At 36.8% G+C, this 16,631-nt stretch overlaps 1 long non-coding RNA gene and 1 pseudogene across 1 annotated transcript in view; one reads left to right on the plus strand and one right to left on the minus strand.

Moving 5' to 3' along the window:
* Positions 1-16,631, minus strand: part of LOC144289832 (uncharacterized) — a 170,385-nt gene that overhangs the window by 112,555 nt on the left and 41,199 nt on the right. The window lies entirely within an intron of this gene.
* LOC144291059 (heterogeneous nuclear ribonucleoprotein A1-like) overlaps positions 7,742-16,631 on the plus strand; it is a 29,755-nt pseudogene continuing 20,865 nt past the window's right edge.

Consider the following 16,631-nt stretch of genomic DNA (forward strand, 5'->3'; position numbering starts at 1 on the left):
ATATACAAATCTCTTAAACTAATTTAATGCTTCATTGTGAAATAATTGATTTGCGATTCACAGGACATTAATTAACTCATAAGCCTTTAATAGTAAGTAAATAATGAAGTTTAGAAAATGATGGCATGTAATTGAATCTAAAGGGACTCTTTTACACACTCCGTTTTTGTTTTGCTTTTAACATTATATCAAATAAAGATGGACAAAATTGTAATCACATTGATTGCAGATGTTAAGATCACAAATTTTATATATATGTCAATATTTTTACAGAGGGCCCATTTTCTGGGCAAGCCTATCTCAAAATCAAAACTATAATTAATAATCAACATAGGGATCCCTGGGTGGCGCAGCGGTTTGGCGCCTGCCTTTGGCCCAGGGCGCGATCCTGGAGACCCGGGGTCGAGTCCCACGTCGGGCTCCTGGTGCATGGAGCCTGCTTCTCCCTCTGCCTGTGTCTCTGCCTCTCTCTCTCTCTCTCTCTCTCTGTGTGACTATCATAAATAAATAAATAAAAAATTTAAAAAAAAAAAAAAATCAACATATACTGTTGTTGCAAGTGATTGCTGAAGAAGAATGCTCAGTAAGTTTGTAGATTTGTAGATTGTTTTCTCTAAAGATTTCCAAGAAACATAGAAAAACCTGTTTTTCCCCCAACATCTTTTTCTGGAGGTGACTGCTAAATTCCGGAGAGTGACAATACTATAATTATTGAATGCTGGTTTAGCACTTTATCATATAGTCTGATTTAATCCCTACAATAACTTGTAGTATAGGTACTATTACCTCCAATTTAGAAAAATCTACATAAAGTCACACAGCAGTAGATAGAAGAGCTATGTTTCCAACCAGTGCTATGTCTGATTCCAAAGGCCAGAGCCTAACTACCCTGTTGTACTGTTTCTTAGCAATGGTGTCTCTATTTGAGACTGAGTTAGCTTCGGCTCCCCCACTTACCCAGCTTCCCCTGGGAAGTTGATTTTACCCTAGTTCTATCCTATCTTGTCCAAACCACCCTCATCCCTCATCTAGACTACTGCAGCAGGCTCCTCTCTATAGACCTATGGTCTTCCTCAACCTTTTTTTGTGTGTCTTTCCTCCATCCCCACCCCCAGCCTTAATCCATTCTCCACATTGTAACCACAATTTTTCACAAATCATGAGGCCTATAAGCCATTATCTGTTTGCTGTGTGAATTTCCACCCTTATTTTGCACAATGCTACCCCTCACTCTCAGTGTTCCTGCCACTCTAGTCTCTTTACATATGAATATATACCATAGTCCCTCCTGCTACAGAACCATTGTATTTACTGTTTCCTCTCCCTGGATGACTGCCTAGTTAACTCACCCATCACATAACTCTTAATATACCATCAGGAAGCCTTCCTTGACCTCAAGACCAAGACATAACTCCTCCTATTATATACTCTAGTAACAGGCATTTCTGTTCTGTTACATGTGTCATTACAATGTTATGTTTGTTTTTGTTATTACTTGATTAATGTCTGGTCTAAGCCTCTATGCCTTACTATGCACCAGATTATAAGTTTGGTGAAGGACTCTGTTTGCTTTTGCTCCCTATGTTATGATTTTGCACACAGTAAGCTTCCAACAAATTCCTAATGATGAATATTCCCATTCTCTTCTACCATTATCATCTAGATAGGGACTACTATCGTTCTCCAATAAGAAGAATGTTCTCTGACCCTCCACAAGGTCAAAGGCAGGAGTGAAAGCAGGGCAAGAAAGAGGAAAGAAATGTCAATAGTAGTGACTGCAGAATAAACCTTCTGGGATCCATGGACAAGAATTCCAACAGCTACTTTAAATTCTAGGTATTAGTTTCAAATGTATATTTCCAGCCTTCAATTATCCCCTGAACTACAAATTTCTATATATGTCTATTTAACATCTCCACTGGAATTTCAAAGAGGCATTTCAAATTTAACATGCCTCAAATTGAACTATTTTGATTTCTCCTCTAAATTCATTCTTCCCTAGTTTTCCCCAACTCAATAAAGGCATCACCTTGTATCTAATGCTCAGGCCAAAAACCTAAAAATCAAGCCTGATTTTCCTCTTTCTTATACAATCTACATCTAAATTCAAATTTGTCCCTGTTCAAAACTCTCCAATGGCTCCTATTGTACTTAGAATAAAAACTAAAATCTTTATTTGATTTAAGACTCTTAAGTCTCCTTAAGACTCTTTATAATGTGGCCCCTCATCACCTCTTTCATCTCATTTCCTCCATTGCTTCCTTCTTCATAATAGTTCAGCATCATTGGCTTCTTTATCAATGTTCCAGGAAAACACACATGACCAACTCAGAATCTTTGTATTTGCTTCCCTGTGCCTAAAAGAGTCCTACCTCAGATATTTGCTCAGCTAATATTCCATCACTGCCTTCAGGACACTGTTCACATGTTCCCTTATGGAGAGGTCTTCCCTCAGCACCATATCTACATAGCCCTCATTGTTGCTCTAAGCTCTGTATTTCTTTCCCTTTTCCAAATAGTACTTATCAGTAATGTATTAAATCATATATTTATTTACATATTTATTCATTTATGCCCACACTGCTATATTTTAAAGCCCTCAAGGGTTATCTATTCTGTTAAGCATCTAGGAGCTTAATAATTATCCCATGAATGAATGAACATTATTGTCAAAGCTCAATTCTTTTGAATTATTTAAGTTTGATTTTTTACATCAACCAGATTTGGAATATGAAATAAATGAACTATTTAATAACTAATGTTAAAAAAGATACCAGTGGGGAAAAAAAGATAGCTATGCAAAATGTAATCTTTTAATGATTAGCTAGAATGATTACAAATCTGTCCAAGTAGTTTTTAAAAATTAATTAATTAAAGCTTTATTGTTGTAGTTTCTTAATTGGTTTAGGAAATTTTAGAATCAGATGAATTATTTCCTTTATTGCTTCCCCTTAGCCTGAGTCTGAGAAGTTCATTATTAACAGCTACTCATGACAATATTATGGTAATAATACTATGTGTCAATGCAAAGATCATATAATTATAGGAAAAAAGACAATAATGTAAAAAGCAATAAAATTTTTAAGTAATTCACCCTGTGATTACTCAGTAAGTAAAAGCATAAGAGACATGGACAGAAGCTCACTGTTAATTTTTTCTTTATATTATACTAACATTAACACCAAAGAATTATAAATTCCTGTTTCAGACAAAAAAGAAAGATGTCAGGCAAATTAACACTATGTTTTCCATTTTAGGTGATGGATACTTCATTTTAAAATTTCCAGCATGCCAGAGGGAAGCTAAGAGAGCTTAAAAGGACACACTTATCTAAACAGTTCAGAAAAGCTGGGAGTCAGCCTAGACACTCCTCCTCCCTGAGCTAGGAGCCCACTTCTCCCACAATTCAGTTTAAGGACAGTTTAGCCACTGTCCTAATCTTCTTGCTCAGATTATAAAGTAGTTTCTAGAAAGGTCTCTCCACATTCACCTGTTTTCCCTCAGATCCATTCTCCAGTTTATAACAGAGGATATTCTATCATGCAAATCAAGTAATTTGTGCCTCTATTCCTTAAAAACATACAGTGACTTCTCTTTTCTTTTAGGAGAATTCTGGCTCTTAATATGACCTAAGGATCACATGTGTTCTGGCTGCCTAATTCCCCAACCTCATTATAAACCACTTTCACCTTTGCTCTTTCCACTTGACCCACACCATTCTCCTGTTAGATCCTTCAAAGTGTCAAATGCCTTTTTGCCTCAAAGCCCCCTCATAGGTATCATTCTGATTTCAGATCAAAGGTCACTCCCTCAGGGGAAGTCTCCCAGTCCCTCTAGACCAGGTTGTCCAGCTACAAATACTCATAGGTGCTATCTGCATTTTTCCATCCCAATATATGTCATAACTACACATTTAATTTACTTTAATTTAAATTAAATTTAATTTAATACTATTCCTCTTCTACATTACTCCTTGTAAGCATCCTGAAAGCAAGAACCACAGTAGTGTTATTTGCTCTTATATCTCATCACCAAATATATACTCTAGTATACAGAAGTTCAGTAAATATTCATTGAATGATAACAGCATGAGATGAGAAGAAACAGTCAAATATTGGCATTAGGAATCTGTGCTACATTTAAGAGCACTTTCCCAGCATCAGTGAACTTTGGAATGGGGTCCCCCAAAAAGGCTAAAGAATATATATTTATATCTGTCTCAAGCTGCACCATACAACATGGTAGCCACTAGCCAAATGTGGCTATTGAGTTCTTGAAATGTGAGAAATGTCCTAAATTTTTATATTGACTATTGTTGAAGTAATATTTTGGATATATTGGGTAAACTTAAAATATATTGCTAAACTTAATTTCACCTCTCTTTTTTTTTTCTTTTCTAATGTAACTACTAGGAAATTTAAAATATATGCATCTCACATTATATTTCTATTAGACCATGGTAGTCTGTGGTATTTCAGGATAATACTGCCTAAAGATAGGCATGACATAGTGAGACAAGCTGTTGACATGGATCTGAGTACTGTAAAAATCCCTGAAGATTCTTCTTGTGCTAGCAATGTGTTTCTGTCTCCCAATGTCATCCTGTCCCACTTGGCTGTGCCTGTGCTATTTCACCACACACCCAAATATTTGTTCAACATATGGCCCTACTTGGCCAAACAATCTTTACAAACTGAATTTCAAAGCTCCTCCTTATGCTTTCATTTAATCAATATCTTAAAGTCTAACATAAAGTTTGCAAAGTTCAGCTTTCTCACTTTACTGAATTACAAGTGGTCAGTTTATTGATAGAGGGCTTGGGACAAAGTGTCATTTCTACCCAAGGTAACTAGGAACAAAACATTGCAAGCAGCAGCTCTGTTTAGAATTGCAGATGCAGGGTTTTATGGATTCTCTACATAACCTCTGAAAGTTTCGCCCCTCAGAATTTTCTTTGCACTCCTATGGCAATTTGCCCATGTTCTTTTCACATGTTGTCTTCCTCTTAAGATCCTGAGGCAAGTGAATGTATGGATTTATCTTGGTATCCCTACCATCTAGGCTAGCAGAGTGCCTAACACAAAGGAAGTCCTCAATAAATCTTGTCTAGAATGTGTTGAGTGAATGTACTTTTCTTTACTCTGATCATTCCTTGACTCTAACCCTAGCACTGACTATAGATTCAATTTATAGGCTTGTACTTAATGAACCTTGCCCAGGGATTATTTTAGGACCATTTCATGAGTATGTGTTTTGAACGGCTAAATCAAAGATAAGAGTATCAAACCTTCTTAAAATGCTTAAGGCTATGCTTTAAGTATTTCATAGGTTCAATATACACTAACTGACTAACAAATTGTAATCATTAGATCAAATACTATTCCCACATTTAGGTAAAGGATCAGGCTATGATTGCTCTTACCATACTACACTTCCTGGTCAAAGACTGCTTAGGTATACAATTAGTATTCACACAACTTAGTGAGTGTACCTCTAACATGTAAGCTACAGTTTAGGATAAGCTGCAATCACTGAAATATGAAATCTGAATAATTCCTTTTGAACATAAACTCTTCACAACATAAAGATGATTGAGAAACTACATTAAGAATGTGTACTGAATAATAATAATATGCACTGAATAATTAGGTCTAGGTGAGTAGAGTCACAAAGTAGTTGTGGGTACATGATAGACTAATATTTACAACCTTCATGTTTGACCAGCTGCAACCAAGACCTTGCTTCTGCACAAGGACATTGAGAGGCACAGCAGCATGCCTGTTGACTGCCAGAAATCAACATGAGGAGACAGATAACCATAGTACCTGACAGCCTAAGAGATTCGCTGTTTCAGCAAAAGCATCAGGCAGTCTAACCAGGTGAAGGACAGTGCAGCAAATATCCATAGTTCCAGGAATGTTTGCTAATGGGAGGGAAGTCCAAGTGTACTCTTGGGCTGAGTCCAACATCTGAATGAAATCTGAACATTATCCACTGAGGTATAAGTAAATTGGAAATTCAGTTTTGGAGATTTCAATTGGATGATTCTCATCAAGAAGTCACAACCTCAAGGCAGAAGAGATTTTGCTTTACAGCAGCTTGTTCTTCTACACTGGTAACCCAGGCAGTAATATTATATCATAGGAGGATTGTTTTTAATGGTTAAAGGGTTGTGTGTGCATGGATGTGTGTTACTCCTCCAAGTTTGTAAACCTTATCAACATTTATATATATATATATATATAAATGGCTGACCTGGCCTACATCCAGGTCATTATTATTTTTATCCTTGGTCACCATCGACTGCTTTAGCAATGGTCTAGAGAAAATGTGTATGGAGAAATTGCAATCCCATTTCAGTAATTGATAGATAGTGGGTTCTAGGCATTGCAGCAGTCAAAAACTCCAGCCATTCCATTTTCCATAAATAAAGGAATAATGAATTGATGTGGATTCAACTATAGGCATTAACATTATCTTTGCCAATGTATTCTCTTCTTGCTAAAAACTGCAACTTGCCATTTTGCAAACAATCAATTTTGCAAGAGATCTCATACTAACTCATAAAAGGCTATTTAACCCATTATATGAATGAGATGATATGGAAGGAAAAATAACAGGTAAATGGGGAAGGGACAGGAAGAAAAATATGGGATTCCCTAGAGCAATAATAATACATAGGAAAGTTCTAAGGGGAATTATAAATTCATTTCAGCAATATTATGAATTAGAATATTGGATTATCTGAGAACCCAACCACATTTGTAATGATGTTTCCATGGGAAACATCTCTAAAATGGTTTTCTGAAATTAAATCTGTTTTATATCACTTTTTGCCTATAAAAAGAGTTAAATGAAGAGCAGGAAAAGTAGTCATGGTTAATAAACAAAATAAAAGGAATTCATGTATTCTTTCCTACTTATTGGAGATACAAGAAAGTAAACAAAGCATTTAATAAGCTAATTGCTTCAACAGGATGTAGGGTTCCAGGAAATACAAAGGAGGGGCATAGAGGGGCATGGAGGTAGAGAGGTGGTCAAGGAAGGCATGGGGGCAAGAGAAATAATAGAGTTAAGGAAGACTCCTAGGTTTCTATAGAAATAGTGATAACATTCACCAAGAGAGGGAACAAAGAGAGGTCCAACACGAAAAGGAAAATGTAGAGTTTATTTTTGGATGTGAATCCAAAGTAACTAAGGAACATACAAGTGATGGTGTTTAAAAGTCAGGTAGATATCTGGAGCTCAGGCTCATGAGACTTCTGGGCTGGAGACCCAGATTTTTAAGCCCTAGGAATAGTAATTGGAGACTTTGGAGAGAACAAATCCTCCTCCCCAATAGTGTGGTGATGTGAGAAGGAGTAACCCCAAAGAATAGGTAACAAATGAAAAATGGCTAGAATAGATGGAAGAGAAATAAAAGATGCCACTGAAGCAAAACAAAAAGGCGGATTTCAGGAAGGAATGAGTGATCAACAAGGATGATTAACTAATATGAAGATTGCTAAGTACCTGATGGATTGAATTACATGGGGGCCATTGGCAGCTTTGGTAAGAGCAGTACAGTGGAATGGTGTAGGAGGACAGTAGCTGAATTGTGGTGGATTAAGAAGTAGAGGCAGGTAGGTAGACAATTCTCAAAAAGTGTGCCTGTTAAGAGGCTGATAAAAATGTGGATGTGCTTTCTGCCCCTAAGTGCCGCTGAGTAAGCATCTTTAAAGTCTCCCCTCCCACCACTGTCATGTCTAAGTCAGAGTCTCCCAAAAAGCCTGAACAGCTGCAGAAGCTCTTCATCGGAGGTTTGAGCTTTGAAACAACCGATGAGAGTCTGAGGAACCATTTTGAGCAATGGAGAATGCTTACGGACCGTGTGGTAATGAGAGATCCGAACACCAAGTGCTCCAGAGGCTTTGGGTTTGTCACGAATGTCACCGTGGAGGAGGTGGATGCAACCATGAATGCAAGGCCACCCAAGGTGGATGGAAGAGTTGTGGAAGCAAAGAGGGCTAGCTCAAGAGAAGATTCTCAAAGACCTGCTGCCCACTTAACTGTGAAAAAGATTTTTGTTGGTGGCATTAAAGAAGACACTGAAGAACATTATCTAAGAGATTATTTTGAACAGTATGAGAAAATTGAAGTGATTGAGATCACGACTGACCGAGGCAGTGGCAAAAAGAGAGGTTTTGCTTTTGTGACATTTGATGACCATGACTCTGTAAACAAGATTGTCATTAAAAAATACCATCCTGTGAATGGCCACAACTATGAAGTAAGGAAAGCCCTACGGAAGCAAGAGATGGATAGTGCTTCATCCAGCCAAAGAAGCTGAAGTGGTTCTGGAAACTTTGGTGGTTGTCGTGGAGGTGGTTTTGGTGGGAATGACAACTTTGGTCATGGAGGGAACTTCAGTGGTCGAGGTGGCTTCGGTGGCAGTTGAGATGGTGGTGGATATGGTGGCAGTGGGGATGGCCATAACACATTTGGTAATGATGGAAGCAACTTTGGAGGTGGTGGAAGCTATAACGATTTTGGCAATTGAAACAATCAATCCTCAAATTTTGGACCCATGAAAGGAGGAAATTTTGGAGGCAGAAGCTCTGGCCCCTATGGTGGTAGAGGCCAATACTTTACCAAACCATGAAACCAAGGTGGCTATGGCGGTTCCAGCAGCAGCAGCAGCTATGGCAGTGGCAGAAGGTTTCAATTACTGCCAGGAAACAAAGCTTCGCAGGAGGGAAGAGCCAGTGAAGCGACAGGGAAGCTACAGGTTACAACAGATTTGTGAACTCAGCCAAGCACAGTGGTGGCAGGGCCTAGCTGCTACAAAGAAGACATGTTTTAGATAATACTCATGTGTATGGGCAAAAAACTCAAGGACTGTATTTGTGACTAATTGTATAACAGGTTATTTTAGTTTCTGTTCTGTGGAAAGTGTAAAGCATTCCAACAAAGGGTTTTAATGTAGTTTTTTTTTTTGCACCCATGCTGTTGATTGCTAAATGTAATAGTCTGATCACGACACTGAATAAATGTGGATGAAAAAAGTGGATGTACTGGAAAGGCAACATGGGCTTGAGGGAAGGGGGGCTTTTATTTCATTTTGCTTTGTTTACATAGTCAAGTAAAGGAGCCAATAAGAGAAAGGGAGAATTTGAAGATATGAGAATGACAAAAATAAAGAAACTGAGAGGCTTATAAAGGAGAGAAAGAATGGGACTCAAAGACCATGTGGAAGGGATCTCTTCCTTAAATAGGAAGAGATCTATATTCTTTATGGGAGGAACAAGAGAAAAGGAGAAAAATATAAAAGTAGGATATGTAAGATAATGAGTTTGTTGCCTAGAGTTGGAGGTGTTTTCTCTGACGATTTCTATTGTTTCCATGCAGCAAGAAATGTGCTCATCAGCTGAGAAGAGGTGGGAATAAAAAGGTATAGAGGGACAGCTTTAAGCAGAGTGGGGAGTGAGAACGAGAGCTGATTCTATACATATGGAAGGCTTGCCAAACTCTACCAAAAGCATAACAAGGTTCTGTGGTTTTTGGCAGCAAATGGTTGAAGTGCTGGCTCGTGGGTTGTGAACTCTACAATTTATGGACTGGGGGAAAAAAAGAAATGAAGAGACCTGAGGCTTCTATGAAAAGAAAGAATAACTGTTGGGGGAAGAGACTGAAATATCTGGAAAATTAGATGTTTAAAATTAATATTGCAAAGGTAGAGCAATTCCAGGTAATAGCAAGAATCAGGGCATGCTCATTGTAAGTGGCTGAAGTCGAGTGGAGATAAGGACCACGAATTGATAAGGTCACAGAAATGAGATGCTACAGCCATTGGATAAATTGTTCACATAGGCATGGAAGTCACACAGAACAATGATACAAATTGCAACAACAACAACAACAAAAATGAACAGATTGTCTTTAACTAATGTAGAAAAGCTGTGGTGAATGCGAAAATAGAAGTGCTTAAAAAATAGGAATCAATTAAGAAAGATATCAGAGAGACACAAAAAAACAACCTAAAAAATCTTCAATTGCCAAAGCTTTTTGAGCAATGAAACAATAGGTTTGGAATCTACCACAGAAGTAAAATAAATATCCATGAGTTTATATTTATATAAATAAATAAATAAATAAATAAATAAATAAATAAATAAAGTTTATATTTATATAAAATAAATAAATAGAGAAGTGACAAATTTTCCATACAGAATAATTCTAAATAATAAATGTAGAAGGAATGAGGAAAATAGAAATTTGCCACAGCAGTATTTGCTTTAGGTAAGATCTGCAGATGAATGCTAAAAGTAGCCACCAAAACATTAAGGAGAAACAGGATATTTACATAGCCTATCTTCTCCAACATATTCATTAATTACTGTAGTGATTTTAATGTATGCCTAAACATTTTTCACTATTTCTCCCTCTAGAAGTGAAGCGTAAATCTCCCCAAGTGTGGGCTAGACTTAGTGACTTATTTTTATTTTTTTAAATTTTTTACTGGAGTTCAATTTGCCAACATATAGAATAACACCCAGTGCTCATCCCATCAAGTGCCCCCCTCAGTGCCTATCACCCAGTCACCCCAACCCCCTGCCCACCTCCCCTCCCACTACCCCTTGTTCATTTCCCAGAGTTAGCTGTCTCTCATGTTTTGTCACCCTCACTGATATTTTCACTTATTTTCTCTCCCTTCCCTTTATTCCCTTTCACTAATTTTTATATTACCCAAATGAATGAGACCATATAATGTTTGTCCTTTTCCGATTGATTTATTTCACTCAGCATAATATCCTCCAGGTACATCCACATTGAAGCAAATGGTGGGTATGTGTCATTTCTAATGGCTGAGTAATATTCCATTGTATATATTGACCACAGCTTCTTTATCCATTCGTCTTTCAGTGGACACCGAGGCTCCTTCCACAGTTTGTCTATTGTGGACATTGCTGCTAGAAACATCGGGGTGCAGGTGTCCCGGCGTTTCATTGCATCTGTATCTTTGGGGTAAATCCCCAGCAGTGCAATTGCTGGGTCATAGGGCAGATCTATTTTTAACTCTTTGAGGAACCTCTACACAGTTTTTGAGAGCGGCTGTACCAGTTCACATTCCCACCCACAGTGCAAGAAGGTTCCCCTTTCCCCATATCCTCTCCAACATTTGTTGTTTCCTGTCTTGTTAATTTTCACCATTCTCACTGGGTGAGGTGGTATCTCATTGTGGTTTTTGATTTGTATTTCCCTGATGGCCAGTGATGCGGAGCATTTTCTCATGTGCTTGTTGGCCATGTCTAAGTCTTCCTCTGTGAAATTTCTGTTCATGTCTTTTGCCCATTTCATGATTGGATTGTTTGTTTCTTTGCTGTTGAGTTTAATAAGTTCTTTCTAGATCTTGGATACTAGCCCTTTATCTGATAGGTCATTTGCAAATATATTCTCCCATTCTGTAGGTTTAGTGACTTATTTTTACTTAAGAGTTTGAAAAGGGGAAAAAAAACAGTAACTTTACTGTGGAGCAACCTGTCAGACACTACTTTCATGAATGATCAAGGTTTATATCACCAATCCTAAATCATACTGATGCCATGCTTCCCCTAATACAATGTGATGGTAAGGGTACTTTACTTCTGTAGTAGTCTTCCTCCAAATCCATAACCCCAGTCTAATCATGAGAAAACATCTCATGATGAGGGACAAATTGAGGGAAATTCTACAAAACACCTGGTCAGTAATCTTAAAAAGTGTCAAGGACACAAGAAACAAGGAAATGCTGTGAAACAAGGAAAGACAGATTGGAGTTGTCTAAAGGGACATGACAACTAAGTGCAGCATGGTATGGACAGGACCTTAGACTAGAGGACATTCATGTAAAAACTGGTGGAATCCAACTAAAGCCTATTATTTGGTTGAGAGGGTCAGACCAATGCTAATTTCCTTATTTTGATAAGAGGTTAACATTAAGGGAAGTTGATTGAAGGGTATATGGGATTTATGTATACTTCTTTAGAACTCTAATAAATATAAATTCATTTAAAATAAAAAATTTAAGAGAAAAGATTTAATGAAGAAGAATATGTAGCTTGGAATCCCTATATTATCCAGTAAAATATAGTGGATATAATGAGTGTGGAAGATGGATGGCATGAGGCTCAGTGGAGCAGGAGGTTCTACAGAAAGATGAAGAAGGAATGTTTTGAAACATCATTAATGGAGTGAGGAATATAGGCTAGCTTATCAACTCTGCATTAGAGCCCAACATTTACTTGACTAGATGCTATTGCTATGTCTGGAGGTCAAGTAAGAATTGAAAAGTATTCACTGCATTTGGTAATTATCTGATCCAAGTATTACGTGGACCACTGGTCCTGATGAGAAAGGCCATCATCCTTGAAATCTATCAATATCAATCAGTTCTCTTCCATTATCCATGGCAAACATATGCTATTTCCTGCCTCAAAGTTTGCAGCCTCCATGGACAAACTTTTATTAGTGACGTGGGGAATGCCACAAGTCTTACATTGTTTTGCATAGTAGAGATGACTGGCATACTTGGAACCTAGTGGATGATTAAGTTCCCTCCTCATATTTCCAGTTTTCCTCACCTTTGACTGCCTCCTACCAAGGGGGAAGTTTTCTACAAAGTGCTCTAAATATTATGTCAAACTTGCAAAAAAGCTTAACAAGGAAAGGAATTTTTAAAAATAAAAACTAAAGTTTGTTGAATGCCTGTCAAGAGTTCAAGCTAGTAACTGATCCTTTTACTCCTCAATTAGGAGTACTTCAGAAAATGTGTATAAAAACATGTAAAATGAAACATTGGTAAATACTACTCACTATACTAATTGGAAAAATTAATAATGTATACTACTCTAAAATTAAGATTTAGGAAAAACATGGGTCAAAAGAATGGGAAGGAAAAGTTTTAAGGTACTGACAGGTGGACTCTTGTACAGTACCTTTAGATATTTTAATCCATCCTATAGTTTATTTATCGTGGTTAAGTGACCACCTAAAACCATGGTAAAGGCACAGCAGCAAACAGAGCAATGCAACAAAGGAGACTCCCCAAGGCACACAGAGTAAACACTGACCATCACGACCAGCAAAACAACTCAACTCTGCATCTAATATTCTGCATTTAATATTTAAAAGTTCCAGAAAGAAAAAAAAAGTCCCAACTTTTCAGAAAGGTTTCACTTGATAGATCAGTCTAACAAATACAACTGGAATTAAAATATAATGATGATAGATAAATGAAATGATAGATTAGGTAAAGACAGACAAGTAGATTAAATAAATAAATGTGTTCTAAGAACCAGATCTGAAACTTCAGTTAATAATATCTATTAGGATAAATGAAAAAAAAAAACCTTTTCTAAGACTAACAATATTTGAGTGCTTAAATAAACAATAGTGAAACAACTGCAATAAAACAACATCCTAGTTTTTTCAGCGCTTGATTTCTGAGAAGCTTGAAGTGCTTTATATGTAATGTTAGTCCCATTCCCAGAGAATTAAGTTGGAATCAGCATCATGAATAAATAAACTGATAAGCTCAAAAGCACATAACAAAAATGACTAGGCCAAATCAAATCCTAGAAGTGTTTTATACAGCACAGAAGAGTTACAGTGGAAACCTGTAAAGACACAGAGACTGTCCTAAAAGACAATCAAAAACTTTTTTTCAGTAGTAAAAAATCACAAGCTAGAAACAAGAGAAAACCAAAATTTGAACAGATGGGGGACTTGCAGACTTTATTTTAGATGGTTCCTAACTAATAATAAATACCTTGTAACTATCACATTCAGATTTTCCAAGTAATTTTCTCTAGGTGAAATAAATTCAGTATTCACACACACCTCTAAGTTTACCCCAAATTTAATGTATAGGCTGGGCCATATAATTCATTGAGATAGGGCACATATAATATCTACATTTTAAATTATTTAATCAATACAAAGATTCAGATAATTTTATTGTTCGATACTGTAATAAGTAGGATTTTAAGAACCTTTTTACTGAAATACATATAAAGAGAACACATCTTTTTTTATTTAATTTTTAATAGACTATTTTTAGAAAAGTTTTATTTTCACAGAAATACTGAGTAAAAGGTTTCCCATATTCTCCCTGTCTCACACATGCATAACCCCTCCTTGCCATTGACATCCCCCATAAGAATGGTACATTTGTTACAATTGATGAACCTACACTAACACATTATTATCACCCAAAGCCCATAGTTTACATTAGGGCTGACTCTTCATGAGCGAACATTCCATGAATTTGGACAAATGTAGAATGACAGGTACCCAACATTATTTTATCCTACAAAGCATTTTCATTGCCCCAGAAATACTCTATACCCTCCCCCCCTCTAACCTTGGCCACCACTGATCTTTTTATTATCTCCATAGTTTTGCCTTTACTAAAGTGTCATATAGTTGGAATCACATAGTATGTAGCCTTCTCAGATTGGCTTCTTTCACTTAGTAATATGCATTTAAGCTTTCTTCATATCTTTTCATGGCTTCATAGCTCATTTCTTTTTAGTACCAAATAATATTCCATTATCTGGATGTACCACAGTTCATTTATCCATTCATCTACCAAAGGACATCTTGGTTACTTTCAAGTTTTGACAATTATGAATAAAGTTGCCATAACATCCACATGCAGATTTTTATGTGGATATAAGTTTCCAACCCCTTTGGATAAATACCAAGGAGTGCAAATACTGGATCGTATGCTAAGAGTACATTTAGTTTCGTGAGAAATCACTGAACTGTCTTCCAAAGTACCATTTTGCATTCCCGCCAGCAATGAATGACAATTCTTGTTGTCCTATATCTTTTCCAGCATTTGCTATTGTCAGTGTTCTGGATTTTGACAATTCTGATAGGGGGTGTATAGTATCTCATTATGGTTTTAATTTGCATTTTCCTAACTAAGGGCACATGATGTGGGGCATGTTTTCATGTGCTTATTTGCCATTTGTAGATCTTTGATGAGGTGTCTGTCAAGGTCCTTGGCTCATTTGTTAATCAGATTGTTTTCTTATTGTTGGGCTTTAAGAATTATTTTTATATTTTGGATAATAGTCCTTTATCAGATGTATCTTTTGCAAGTATTTTCTCCCAGTCTGTGTCCTGTTTTCTCATTACATTTGACAGTACCTTTTACAGAGCAGAATCTTAAAATTTTAGTGGATTCCAGCTTATCAAGTCTAAAAAGTACAAGACCATGTGAGGTTTCTTCTACATTGTCTTCTAGGAGTTTTATAGTTTTGCATTTTCTTTTCAATACTGTGATCCATTTTGAGTTAATTTTTGTGAGGGGTATACGGTCTGTGTCTAGATTTATCTTATTGTATGTGAATATCCAGTTGTTCCAGCACTACTTGTTAAAAAGAGTATCTTTGCTGCATTGTACTGTATTTGCTTCTTTGTCAAGATAAGTTGACTATATTTATGTAGTCATATGTCTTAAGTATAAAGAGTGCCAGATTTAGCCACATTGAATAAACCCAAATAACCATGCTTTAAGTATTATGAGTACATCTAACTGAAGAAATACTCTTCAGTCTTCCATAGACAAGTTCAAATATTATCAAAAAACATTTATTGGCATTTTTAACCCTCAGAAATATGTAACCATTTTTATCTCCTGAATTTCTTCTTTCACTTATCAATTTTAAGAGGTCAGACCCAATGTAAGAAAATAAAATTATTTCATCACCTGCCAATTTGACACTGAACATGTCAAACATGTCCTCATCCTACTTCCTTAGGTACCCTCACTCAATTCCAAGATGAGACTTGTGAATATACAAATGAGGTGAGATTTTTTACTCCAGGTTTCATGTACTTTTTAAAGGTGCCTCAGATACTAATGATGATTCCAACAATATGGACTCAGAGTTCTGCTTGTAAGGAGTAACTATGAAAGTACGATGAGCCTGAGGCCTCTTCCACATTCCTTGTAGGTGCAAGAGAGCTAAGTTGGCCAATCATGGGACTAGGGTAGAGTGGAATGAGGATTAGCTCAAGAGTAGCTGCTATACCTTTCAAAGTCTTCTTAAAGAGGTAGAGTTTTGAGATTTTGGGAAACTGGGGGAGATTCCAACTATCTCAGTGATGCCCCAGTATCAGCAAATATGACCTCAACTCATATGCTTCCTCACACCCAAAACCCTGTACAGTTGTTTATTCCAACCTAGATGAAGCAAAATGAGAATTGTTTTTACAACTGAAAAATCCAAGGGTATATCTGACTAGATAGGTTTGACTGATCCAGGGGCTCAAAGTCATCCAAATCTAGGTCCTGTCCCGCAGTAGTCTCAAGTGACTTCCTAGAAGTCTAAAGAATTATCTCTCTTCATTCATGTCCAGTAGAAAAGAATTAGAGTTCTCGCTCCAGCATTCCCACCTAACAAGGATTCATTGTATCTCATTGTCTCAAATCCAATCATATGACCTTCTCTGAACAAACCACTGTAACCAGGAAGTATGATATGCTAATAGGCTCAGACCTGGGTACCTGCTCAAACCAAGTCCAGCATTGAAACAATACTACCCCATGGGCTGAAAGGAAAATGGGGATAAAGTTAGGAGGAGAAGCAAAATAAGTACTG

The sequence above is a fragment of the Canis aureus genome, chromosome 19 (genome assembly GCF_053574225.1).
Source record: "Canis aureus isolate CA01 chromosome 19, VMU_Caureus_v.1.0, whole genome shotgun sequence".
In the NCBI taxonomy this organism is placed as follows: domain Eukaryota; kingdom Metazoa; phylum Chordata; class Mammalia; order Carnivora; family Canidae; genus Canis; species Canis aureus.